Source organism: Eurosta solidaginis, chromosome 4, assembly GCF_040869045.1.
Source record: "Eurosta solidaginis isolate ZX-2024a chromosome 4, ASM4086904v1, whole genome shotgun sequence".
Classification (NCBI taxonomy): Eukaryota; Metazoa; Arthropoda; class Insecta; order Diptera; family Tephritidae; genus Eurosta; species Eurosta solidaginis.
This window is the reverse complement of record NC_090322.1, coordinates 10,043,254-10,056,983: the sequence shown is the minus strand read 5'-3', so window position 1 is coordinate 10,056,983 and position 13,730 is coordinate 10,043,254. Positions and strand designations below refer to the sequence as shown.

Sequence of the window (13,730 nt, the reverse complement as noted above, 5' to 3'; positions counted from 1 at the left end):
TTTTAGTGTCGAGGACAAATACCCAGTGTTATCGATACGATTGTAGAAAAGCTCCTGAAAGTTTAAATTAAAGAATTAAGTATGACGTATGACGAAAATGAAAGCAGACAACTATGGTGCTGCTTCGTGAATGCAAAAAACTGATGCTTTCATATTTTACTGCGTCATTTCCCGAATTCACGAACAAATACTTACGATTCCACCATATGTGCTTCCTTCAATTTTGTAATTTGGAAAAAGGGCAATAATAGACTCTGCAGTTGTTAATTTCTGCGTTTTTGTAGGGTAATTTCCAAAGATAAAAGATACCGCCTCTCGAACCAGTAGACTTCTTGAAGAGTCTGTATGAGTTCCACATCACTATATTCTCTCAAAATGTGTGAATAATCTCCGCTTCGCAGATGTGCCTCAAAGGCAGCGCTGTGGATTTGAAATACCGAAGTTTTTACCAAAGATTTAGAAATACTTTCTTCATATAAAAACATAAAAATCAAAGTAACCATAAATGTACATACCTGCATATATTATTAAATGCAATATCATGCATTAAATAACAAATTCACAATTATTGCATAAAAAATGTCTTACCGCTAGTGAAAACTTCAAGTAAAAAACAACTGCATTTGCCGTATTGCTGCACAATTTGGTGGAGGTGGTCGTTTTCGATATTTGCTCTATCTCGGTCGCGAAATGTAAGCACCGCGTTCTCGCGAAAATCAAACGCCAATCCAACTGCAAGAAATGGTTCACGAAAAGAGAAAAGTACATACATATAGTGTGCCATTCAGTTTAGGTACCTACAAAGGCATTTTCCCCCAAAGAAGCTCTACAATTGAATGTTTCAATTACAAGTGAAAATGTTTACTGTTTACTTTAAATGAAGAAAATAAAGCTTAATTCGGGGAAATGCTTTTGTACCTAAACTTAATTGACTCACTCTATGTATTTTTTTACTTTGTTGTACTTTTTTAACTTACCCGAATATATTATGTCATCAGTTGCAATTTCCTCCGTATTATCATCGATAACTTGTCTAATTTCTATAAATTTGATTATATTACCACTTTTTACTTTGATAAATGAAGCCATTTTATGAACTTTTATACATATGTTGTGCGAAAGCTTCAGAAGTATAACATTTTCAATTACGAAGAAAAGAAAACAAAGGAGCTGACGGCTGTCGACATCAGAGACCAGCATGCGTGCCTAATTTCGAGCACGCCGAAAAACGAGCGAACCCAATAAGGTGTGTGTGTAAATCATTCCAGTAGCGATGCCACTTTTATTAATTGCGTAACAAACTGGTACTTTGTAAATGTCTCAACCAGTTTGCGGCACCACCCATATAAACATCAAATTTGCATTTTTGCAATTCAGTCCTCACAGGTGAGCCAGCGGGAGTGGTTGTCTTTTCAAAGACAAAATAACCACTTCGGCTATCTAGCTGAGAGGAAGGGGCGCTGTCATGGCGCGGGTCACCCTCCACCAGGGCTGGACGACGCGAGTGGTGTCTTCGGACTATTTTCCCTCCGTCGCTCACCTTGGTGCTTGAGCGACCCGCTGCCTCAATGACCCAAAGCACCCCTCCCCCTCAGCTCTGGTTTAATAGGCTGGCCGGAGCGGTGGAACCACTCCCACTAGTTAGCTAGGGGGAAGAGGGTGCGGCCGTGGCCCGAGTCACCCTTGCTGCACCAGGACGACGAGAGTGGTGTCTTCGGGCTACTTTTCCCTCCGTCGCCCTGGTCTGGTAAAGAATGACCCGCTGCCCGAACGACCGCACGACCCCTCTCCATAGCTCTGGTTTCAGCCGTGAGTCAATGCGTGCGCACAGGGGCAACCGCTGTGCCGTTAAGGTGCACTTCCCCTCCGCCCACGGGTCGACCCACGGTGCCCCGGCTGGTACAACTCCGCCCCCCTTACGCACCTTCTACTAGTGTGCAAGTAGGGAGGCGGGGGTGTGCCGTTGCTACACTAGCCACTGGCCGCTTGCCATCCTACCGCCGTTAAGCCGCTGCTTCTATCCCGCCGCTGCTTCCGTACCGCCGTACGAGTCCGCCTGTCACCCGACCGCTCAACCGCCCTACCGAACCTCCTCTACTCCAACGACCGTTAGCCGCCGCTCCGCCCCTCGCCATCTTGCGACGGAAAGCTGCTGCCGGCCTAATATCTCCAGGCGTATGTGCGTGTGTTCGTAACACATAAATATCGTGTATTTATTCAGTAGGGGTTTGTGGGACCTTTACTCGACTCTGCATTGACTGAGCGTTACCCCAGCCTTAGACAAAACCCACCTCACAAATGGCGCCCGAGTAGGGACCCTCCTCCGCAGATAGCCGTGGAAGAACAAATACAACAATCACCAACACGAACACACCATCAGAAACAACAAACACACCGGCCCCCGAAGTTACGACGCTGAATACCGACTCACTTAATTGGATCTACTTACTGAAAAGGGAGAGGCTGATAGAGGAGTGTAAGAAGCATAGCATTCCCGTGGAAGGCCAAACCGTAGCCGATCTACGCCGCGCACTGAGCACGTACGTGCAAGCAAAACGCACGAGGACATCAAGTGAAGACCTACTGAAGAAGTTGGAGAAGGAAGTAGAAGAGGACGAAGGGAAACCAGTTAAACTACCAACGCCGACACTAAACATTACCCCAACACAACCGACCAAGTCAATAACTGCCATCCAGATACAAAATTCCCTCTCGAATGCGCATGAGAAAGAACGCGCGCAACCGAAACGAGACGAAATGAGCACCAGTGAGCTAATGAATACCGTCCGCCACTGGGATCTGCATTTTTCGGGAGAGGAGTCGCTGCACGAATTTCTGGAGAGAATAGAGGAGTTCGCCGAATGTTACCGCATCCCCGTCGACCGGCTCCTCTTAACGCTGCGGGAACTGCTGCGTGGCAAAGCACTTCAATGGTACCGCATCCGTAAGCAACAAATCAACTACTGGAGCGATTTTCGAAGGGAGGTGAAATTTTTTTTTCTGCCTAGGCGTCATCTTCAACATTTAGAAGAGGGCATCCGAAAACGCAGGCAACAAGGCCGAGAAAAAGCCAAGGACTACGTCCTCGCATTGGAAACGCTGGTCCGCCAGCATCCGACAATGTGCAAGGAGAATCACCTCGAGCGAATATACGATGGCCTACGCGTTGAATACCGCCTCTTCGTCAAGCGCAGCGAGTTTAAGACGATTGATGAGCTCCTGGAAATAACGGAGGAATATGACCTGCTAAAAAGCGAGGAAGCGAAACAGGACAAAGAGGCGATCCACAGTCTGTATCATCTTCAAAAGGAGTACGATAGCAAGAAGTGCTGCTGGCGCTGCAAGGAACGCGGACACCGCCGCTTCCAATGCAGGCGCTGCTGGAGAATGTTCTGCTCCAGGTGTGGACAAGACAACATCCTCTCCAGCGACTGCCTATGCCCTTCGACCAACCAATCCACCGACAACAACACACCCAGGATACCGTTAAGTTATGTGAGAGGAAGCCGCCAAGCATTATTTGTGCGGCCACAGAAGCCTATTGAACCACCAGCCTGCGATCCCGCGGCCGAAATGCAAGTAGATGACCGTTTCTATATACCGATAACCATCGACGGCATGAGCGTGCGTGCGCTATTGGACACCGGCGCCACCCTTTCATACGTCGATGAGTCAATACGAAATCACCTGGTGAGAAGCAACATCAAACCACGTCTTAACAGGCGGAGCGTCTAATTGGCAGACCAGACGTGTGTCTATAGTTCGAATTCCTACACAGCAAGGATTACGTACCAAGGACGAACGACCAACACAATGATGTCCGTCATCCCGAACCTGGCAGAACGGATGATCTTAAGTATGGACTTTTTACGGGAAAGGGGAATCACCCTCACGCTATATGGCCAGCCGTTAGAAGCCACTTTGACCAGAAGATCAGCCGAGTTAGACACACTATGTGCAATGACCAGCCGGGAACACGTGAGCAATGGCCAAAATTCGGAGAAGGAAACTTTTTCAGCGCACCACCAGAAGCGATTGAGTAAAACCGTTAGCACAATTACCGCAGCCGAACATGCGACCATCCGTAAACATAACCGACCGCTGAAGCAACCCTTCCACCCCCGTTACCCGGCTATACAAAAATACAACCGCAATAAAGTGTACCGAAAAAGAGCGCCGAACGCGATATTCAATACGCTCTCCCACCGCCCGTTACAAAACACCGACACACCGACACAAAAACCAGACATATTTTACACAATAAAAAGCGACAGAGAAGAGCCCGGTGAGATTATTGGCAACCATGCAATAGCCGCAGCCATGGAAAATAGTAACCATCGACCTCGTGCCACCACTACCACGTTCCAAGCAAAGAAGCAATTACCTCCTCGCCATGATCCACAAATTCTACAAGTGGGTGGAGTTAATCCCGGCGCGCCAAGCAAAAACGGCAAGCGTGCTCAAAGCGCTACAAGAAAAGGTCATATACTTACTTGGTTGTCCGAAAACCTTCCTCACCGACAATGGGAAGCAGTTCGGCGGAAAAGCGTTAGCACCGTTCCTGAGCGACCACCGCACATGCGATTAGGAGATTCCACAAATGGCACTTGCAATAAACATGGTCAGAAAAGAGGGAATAAAAGCATCTGCAGCAGGCATAAACTTCGGCGAAATAAAACGATGTCAGAGCGGGTGCACACGGAGGGAGCAGTACCAGTGGCGAGCCAACCGAACAAAACCACGAAGGGGACCTATTTTTTTCGGGCCACATTTTACCGAATACCTGATAGCCATGATGAATTCACAACCCGAGGAAGATGGAAACGAAGAAGAAGAATATTATGTATTATAATGAATTGTATGAAATATACTCTGTTAGTTTTAAGAACAATGAAATGTAATTATTCTTACGTTATACAAATGAATTAGGAATATAAACTCTGTTAGATATAAGTGGAAAGACTCTGTATATTTTTGAGAAAAAAAAGAAAAAAATAATTAATAAAGTGCTTCGCCCACATACACACCGGCATAAGACCTAGGCCATGCCTGGAGATCCATCTTTCCCCACCGCAGCTTTCCGTCAACCGAAGTGAGAGGGGGACTGTAACGTAGCGTTACAATAACGTAACCCCCTGTATTTCCCTATTCACTTAAACCTGAACCTCCCTGTACTTATTTTTCTATAGCATAACCAACAACCACTTGTACTTATTCTTATATAGCATAGTCAACAACCACTGATATCAAACCAATGAAAATCACAATAATGGTGTGTTAGCTTCTCAACCAGTTTGCGGCACCACCCATATAAACATCAAATTTGCATTTTTGCAATTCAGTCCTCACAGGTGAGCCAGCGGGAGTGGTTGTCTTTTTAAAGACAAAATATCCACTTCGGCTAGCTAGCTGAGTGGAAGGGGCGCTGTCATGGCACGGGTCACCCTCCACCAGGGCAGGACAACGCGAATGGTGTCTTCAGACTACTTTTCCCTCCGTCGCCCACCTTGGTGCTTGAGCGGCCCGCTGCCTCAATGACCAAATACCCCCTTCCCCCCTCAGCTCGGGCTGCGTGGCAGGGGCGCCGTCATGGCGCGTGTCACCCTCCACCAGGGCTGGACGACGCGAGTGGTGTCTTCGGACTACTTTTCCCTCCGTCGCCCACCTTGGTGCTTGAGCGGCCCGCCGCCTCAATGACCCCTCAGCTCTGGTTTAATAGGCTGGCCGGAGCGGTGGGACCACTCCCACTAGTTAGCTAGGGAGAAGAGGGTGCGGCCGTGGCGCGAGTCACCCCTTGCTGCACCAGGACGACGAGAGTGGTGTCTTCGGGCTACTTTTCCCTCCGTCGCCCTGGTCTGGTAAGGAATGACCCGCTGCCCGAACGACCGCACGAACCCTCTCCATAGCTCTGGGTTCAGCCGTGAGCCAATGCGTGCGCACAGGGGCTACCGCTGTGCCGTTAAGGTGCACTTCCCCTCCGCCCACGGGTCGACCCACGGTGCCCCGGCTGGTACAACTCCGCCCCCTTACGCACCTTCTACTAGTGTGCAAGTAGGGAGGCGGGGTGTCCAGCGGTGAACCGGCACTAACGAGTCCTCACAATCTCTTCCCCAGATGACCGACCCCGCGGACTACCGATCCTGCCGAAGGCTATCGATCAATCCCATCCCGCCGATACCGTCAACCGACCCGCCCGGAACGAGCCGCCGCTGTCCAGGGAAACACCATCGCCAGACTACTTCCCCTCTCTCCCCGGCCCAGGTACGCGCTCCGAAGCCCACCGCCGTTGCCGTCGCCCCTCTGGTGCCGCCGGTGCTACGCCGACCGTTGGCCGTCCGCCATACTACCGCCGTGCCCACCCCGCCTTGCTGGTGCCGCCGCTGCCACACTAACCGTTGGCCGTTCGCCATCCTACCGCCGTTCAGCCGCTGCATCCGTCACGCCGCTGCTACGACGACCGTTGGCCGTTCGCCATCCTACCGCCGTTAAGCCGCTGCATCCGTCACGCCGCTCCTACGACGACCGTTGGCCGTTCACCATCCTACCACCGATAAGCCGCTGCATTCGTCACGCCGCTGCTACGACGACCGTTGGCTGTCTGCCATCCTACCGCCGTTAAGCCACTGCATCCGTCCCGCCGCTGCTACGACGACCGTTGGTCGTTCGCCGTCCTACTGCCGTTAAGCTGCTGCATCCGTCACGCCGCTGCCACGACGACCGTTAGCCGCCGCTCTGCCCCCTCGCCATCTTGCGAAGGAAAGCTGCTACCCGCCTAATATCTCCAGCCGTGTGTGCGTGTGTTCGTAACACATAGATATCGTGTATTTATTCAGTAGGGGTTTGTGGGACCTTTACTCGACTCTGGATTGACTGAGCGTTACCCCAGCCTTAGACAAAACCCACCTCATAATGGAACGCTACTAACATATTTCCGTCAACATTAGAATAACAGTGCTGTTGATGTGACAGAGAATAACAGTGCTGTTGATGTGACAGAGATTTCTGCGGCACGATAGTCATAAGAACAAGGGGGCGCCGTAAGCGTAAGTTTCTCTTTAAAATTAGCTAATAGATTCGCATAGTATTGAGAGTGGTTCGGTGTTGATATGACCAATGAAATTAGTTCTTTTAACAGAAAAATCAGTTAGAATAATTGCGAATCTTTTATTTCTACAGAACATTTTTAATTCGAGACTAACCGTTTTTCTTCTTTTGAAGGAAATAAACAAATTTGTTATCTTTACAAAGAACTCGGTTGAATTTAACATAATACGATCAATTTTACTAAATGTCTCTTAATTCACGAACAACCTAATTTGTTATTTTAGCAGTCTAATTTGTTCCAGTGTATAAATTTTTTTAAGATTAAACCTGTGAGTTACTTTATTTAAAAAAGTGGGTTTGGTCGTAAACCGGTTTGTATCGGATCTAAATATGAAGCCGTGAACAAAACTTTCGCCAAGTTTCACAATTATATCAACGGCTATTGGTTCACTGCGTATAAGAATTGTCTAGACCCCGACTCAAATTTCATTTATCTAGGCCAATATCCTTAAAATTATAACTCACACCCTCTTGTGAAAAAATTGAAATATTCACATTTAAAACGAAATATATTATGGGTAGTGGGTAAAAAGAATGTTTTTTTGTTGCTACATATGTATATATTTATATCCAATTTCTATATTCCTATTGAAACTGCCAATAATAATATAAATACCAATTTCACAAAAATATTGCAACTTTGTTTAATAAAATAATACATTTTTCCTTTTCACCCAGGGCTTCATTAACGAGCATCCGATTGCAGCCCCAAAAAAACTTACGCTTTTTATAAACAACTGTTTTTATTTTATCGGCCTATTGATAAAGGATTCAAGGTTCGAAACGAACTCAAGGCCAGAACAATAATTCCCTACAATGATTATTGCTTTTTTTTTTTTATTTTTCTATAATTGAAAAATTTTATCTCGTTTTTGGAATAGTAAGTAGAAAATTTTTCAGACAACCTGCCATAGCTGCGCAGATAGATCCATTTCGAAGGGTGCTAAGCCTTCATCATCAGTACGCTTTAGGCACGCTGCGCTAACCATTTAACTGTACAGCGGGTATGGTTTGACTGATAAATTGCTACTTCTATTCCTTTTTACCAACTATATTTAATCAGCGTTGCGCCATCTGTTGCATTAGCGAGATACAATTTTGCAATTATAGAAAAATTAAAAACACAATAATCATTGCAGGGAATTATTGTTCTGGCCTTGAGCTCGTTTCGAACCTTGAAAGCTTTTTATAAAATATATACACACAGAGAAAAAAACAATTGTAAATCGAACAAAGTTGACTTAGTTAAAGAATTTTTTATGGGGCCCTAGAAATTTGTATATCCTACCAAAGTACTTACACAATTTATGCTCGAAAATGGGAACAAAGCTTAGGCAATTTATTACCTAATTTATTTATTATTTATTAAGGTGATGAAAAAGCTTAGTAGGTTAATTATACCTAGGTTTAAGTTGTGGTATACGCGATTTTAAGTTAATTTTACAATAGTTTTTCTCTGTGTGTATGTAAAAAAACAGCAGCCGTTTCTTCTTTAAGATTGAAGTCAATTAAAACAAAATTAAAAGAAAAAAATTCGGAGCAGTGCAACAAGTTTTGAGCAGCAACATTACTTGGATTCTGCAGAAGTCGCAGTGTATCCTCCGATTTCATCACGCATGGTATCCATACTTTAACTTTTTACAACCATGCATCCAAACATACCGTAATTTCGCCCACACAAAGATGACCCACACAGACTAGATCTAACCAAATTCATTCGCCTCAGATTATGTCACACCAAACTAACACACCAGCACAGATTCGACAACAATTTATCTCAAATATGTCCCTACTCACACACACACACAAATATACTAACCCAAAATCCAAATTCCCTGCTATCAAATCCCAGCCCTCAAAGCATATCTTATTTTAAAACATTATAACTATACATAAGAAATTAAGCACGTAGACATACAAACTATTAAACTTAGCAGTAGCTGATGGCCCGCGTTGCTATAGCTGTTTTCGTTAGCCTATAATTTTAATTATAAGTTAGCAATAAAAAAATAAATAATAATAACTTTAACTTTTGGTACCGTGGGGATTTGCGCTTTATCCACCACCAACCGCGCGTTCGTGCCTTGTCTTTGGAAGTTTGGAACCACTTCCTTCAGCCACCGCAAGCTCGCGATGTTGTCGCATGCTATCATCTTCACGCCATTATACCATCCCTCGAATCAAAGGTTGGAAGGGGCTTACGTGGTTGTTCCCGCATCATCTTAAACATTAAATAAGTTCGCTTTCTACAGATCTCCACCTTTCAGTAGTCATCTGTCCGAAAGGATTGCTACGATCAACGAGCCCCACAGTCAGTGACTGCTTTGCCACAACACTCATCTTCTCGGGAAAAGGCGGAGTCTTAGCGTTACCTCCATTTAGGACTCCCGAGAAAGCCGTACTCTTAGAGTTATCTCCCTTTGGCTTATCTCCTACTTCCGTAGTTGGCACTTCGCAACTTTTGACGTCCCCCTCTGACTTGCAGCTTTCGAGGTAGTTGTTACCTCGCCATTGGGGCCCATCTGTCCTACAGCTTAAGGTCTACTTGCCTTGTCTATGGGGCTACCCTGCCTCGCGGCTTTGGGACTGGGTCCTTTATGTCTATTCAAAACAGGCTTGTCGTCTTTCGCTGAACGTTGCCTCCTCATTCTGCCATTCTACTACCTCATGAGCCCACTCCAAGCGCTCAATACTTCCCAAGGTGGCATGTATCGGAATGGATCCTTTCGAATACAGCCGTATTTATCCCCCCGCTGCAAATTGTCCAATAGGCACGATTCGCATAACATCCTGGATTAGGGGGTTGGCCGTTTTTGGTTATCCGATATCCAGACGCCCTCCTATGAGGCGAAACGGCGTAGATGCCAGTCCTAAATCGCTCCGCCTCCTAATCGGATGCTATGGAGCTCGGCTAAGCCCTCACACCAACGATAAGGTGCCTACCTTAGTGAGGGAGCAACAACTTCACTCAGTCATGAATACGGCATTCAGATCACCTCCGCCCTTTTTCATCTAGTTTGTCTAGAATACTTTTAATGCCATAAGTCGAACAAAAATTTACCAATCCTTGTGAAATTTCGTAGGGGCATCGATTCTATGACTATAAATGTTTTCTGTGAAAATGGGCGAAATCGGTTGAAGCCACGCCCAGTTTTTATACACAGTTGACCGTCTGTCCTTCCGCTTGGCGGTTAACACGATATATCTTTACTAAACTTAGTTCACGTACTTATCTGAACTCACCTTATCTTGGTATGACCGAAATCCGGCTATGACCACGCCGAATTTTTCGATATCGAAAATTACGAAAAATGAAAAAAATGCCATAATTCTATACCAAATATGAAAAAAGTATGAAACATGGTAATTGAATTGGTTTATTGGCGCAAAATATAACTTTAGAAAAAACTTTGTAAAATGGGTGTGACACCTACCATATTAAGTAGAAGAAAATGAAAAAGTTATGCAGGGCGAATCAAAAGCCCTTGAAATCTTGGCAGGAATACTGTTCGTGGTATTACATATGTAAATAAATTAGCGGTACCCGACAGATGAAGTTCCGGGTCACCCTGGTCCACATTTTGGTCTATAAATCGAAAACGTTTTCACATATACAACTAAGGCCCACTCCCTTTTTAAACACTTATTAATACCTTTAATTTGATACCCATATCGTGCAAACACATTCTAGAGTCACCCCTGGTCCACCTTTATGGGGATATATCGAAATGGCGTCCACCTATAGAACTAAGGCCCACTCCCTTTTAAATAATCATTAACCCCTTTCATTCGATACCCATATAGTGCAAACACATCCTAGAGTCACCCCTGGTCCACCTTTATGGGAATATCTCGAAATGGCGTCTCCCTATAGAACTACGGCCCACTTCCTTTTAAAATACTCATTAACACCTTTCACTTGATACCCATATGTACAAACGTATTCTAGAGTCACACCTGATCCACCTTTATGGCGATATCTCGAAAAGGCGTCCACTTATAGAACTAAGGATCACTCCCTTTTAAAATACTCATTACAACCTCGTACAAACACATTCTAGAGTCACCCCTGGTCCACCTTTATGGCGTTATCCCGAAATGGCGTCCACCTGTAGAACTATGGCCCACTCCCTTTCAGAATACTCTTTAATATCTTCCATTTGATACCCATGTCACACAAACACATTCCAGGGTACCCTAGGTCCATTTTCCTTGGTGAATTTCCCTTATTTTGTCTCCAAAGCTCTCAGCTGGATATGTAATATTCGGTTATACCCGAACTTAGCCTTCCTTACTTGTTTTTTTACGATACGTGAATTATAACCGGAGCTACAGCTTCTGAATCGTGGTGAAAAACTAAGTCTAAAAAGGGCGGAGCCAAGCCAATTTTTTAAAGTTTGAATCGATGTTGTTGGCGAAGCAAATGTTAGTTCAAATAAAATATTTGAACGAGTTGGCTTCATTAATATCCTATCGGTTCAAGGTTTCAGCAACTGCTCGAGCCTTAACTCAGTGTAGACCACAAAAAAGTACTTAAGCCTAGACCTGTGGAGAATTTCATTATGTTCATCCTCGAACTAATCGCGAAACTCGCACAAGGCATTGGAAGCGACAAATTTGCGAAGTTCTAAATTCTGCGACCTAGGGTATCGAACATCTCAAGACGCGCACGTGTGACATAACATGACTTTTAATACGAGTATCATTAACATAATGTAAAATTAAAGGCGTATTCAAGTTTTATCTCAAACTCCGCGGTCAAACGCCTAAATGGGTGAAGTAATTTTAATTTTCTTAATGAATCAATTTTGAATAAAAATTTTTTTCAGTGCCATAACAATTTTAACTACTTTGTTAGTGTAAATTTGTTTTTTTTTTTTTTTGTTTGTTCATTAAAAATAAAAACAGATAAAACTAATTAATGCACCTTTTGTACTTTTTCTGTGTTTATTCATTAAAAATACAAACATTATATCACGTGGCCTTTCTCAATTCAATAGCACAATTAAACTGTGCAAATATATAAACAAATCACAACGAAATTTTCTTTTGAAACAGCCAAATATTTGCTTTGTGCCCATTTTCTGAATTTTTATTTACTCAATATTTAACAAGCGTGAGTTTAAGAAATTATTTGGGGCTCCTGTTGGTCGCACTTGGTTTCCCTTTGACATACGCGAATGCTGAATTGCACGCTGGAGGTAGCAGTTCTGTGCATCCAGAGGAAACACCATATGTGGTGGCAATATATAAAGACGAAATATATGCTTGCGTTGGCTCATTAATCACGTTGGACTACGTTGTTACAAATTTAAAATGCGTGAGGAGAACAGAACCGGAAAGGATCAGAGTTAAAGCTGGTGTAAACAGTATATCTCAAATGGGGCAAGTTCGCGAAGTGGCTTGTGTTCATCCATCGTAAACTAGTCGAGGGAAGAGACTATTTGGATATAAGTATAATTAAAGTGAAAATCCCCTTTGACAAAGTTCCTACAGTAGCAACAATAGGACTTTGCAAAACTAATTAAAATAAATTAAAAGCGAGCAAGCAAATGCGAGTTAGTGGATTTTGTTCACGATTTGGACAAGGTGATAATATCCGTTCTTATCGCGAAACTATAAGAGAAATGGACTGTTTTTTTTCGTGCTTTCAATGACGACAATTGGAGATATATAAGAAAAAGGATTTCTGGATGTGAAATAAAAGTTGAAGTAGATTCTGGAGCACCGGGCGTTTTGGACGGAGCTCTTTGTGCTGTGGCAGGAAGTTTTTTCTTTGATGGTACGGAAATGATATATACAGATTTATCTGTTGAAAGTCCTGCTCGATTATATATAATAAAATATATAAAAGAGAAAACGGGATGTACATAAGTGTTATTATAAATCAAATGCTGTCATAAAATTATGAGATACTTCTAAATAAATAGTATGGAGAAAAAACAACTGTTTTCGTTTTTCTTTTCCATGAGGAAATTTACCTAATTTTTTATTATAAAACTTGAACCGCCTCAACCAAAATAATTCGTGAATTAAAAACTCATTGCGTACATATTGTCGTAGCAATATCGGAGTATTACATATCTGACCAACTATCTCGGCTGAATACCATATTACAGAATTTTTTGTATAAATGCCCCAGCTCACGTCAAAACGTTTCGGAATGGAGCCTTCCCCGTACCGGAAAATAATGATGGCCTTACCACAGCAAAGGGTCGCTGTTGTAGCGGACGGTTTTCATCCCCACTTTTAACATTGGCGGCCGGCGCACAGCGGCATTTTTGCATGATTTAGACGCGACAAATTATTAACTCACTGAAAAATGAATATATTTAATTCAAACCAAGTGTATATGTTTGTATGCCTTACCCCCCTTTAGTGAGGATATGCGAAGGGGGTGGGGATTTGGGGGGTTGGACCCCCCGTCCAAAAAATTTTAATTTACCCCAAACAAAAACTTTTTTATAGCCTTATCCTGTTCTTTTGTTCACAATTGAACATACCTATATTTAAATTTCCTATCTTCTTCAAACCATGAAGCAAATTTTTCCGAGAAAATTAGCTTTGGTGTAATTCACTTGAATCCATGTCATACGAAGCTTTGACAAAAAATTCGAACTTTACTG

The 13,730-nt window shown here is 43.8% G+C and overlaps 1 protein-coding gene across 1 annotated transcript in view; it reads right to left on the bottom strand.

Moving 5' to 3' along the window:
- The window catches only part of LOC137248986 (serine-rich adhesin for platelets), a 594,115-nt gene that overhangs the window by 303,217 nt on the left and 277,168 nt on the right, over positions 1 to 13,730 (bottom strand). The window lies entirely within an intron of this gene.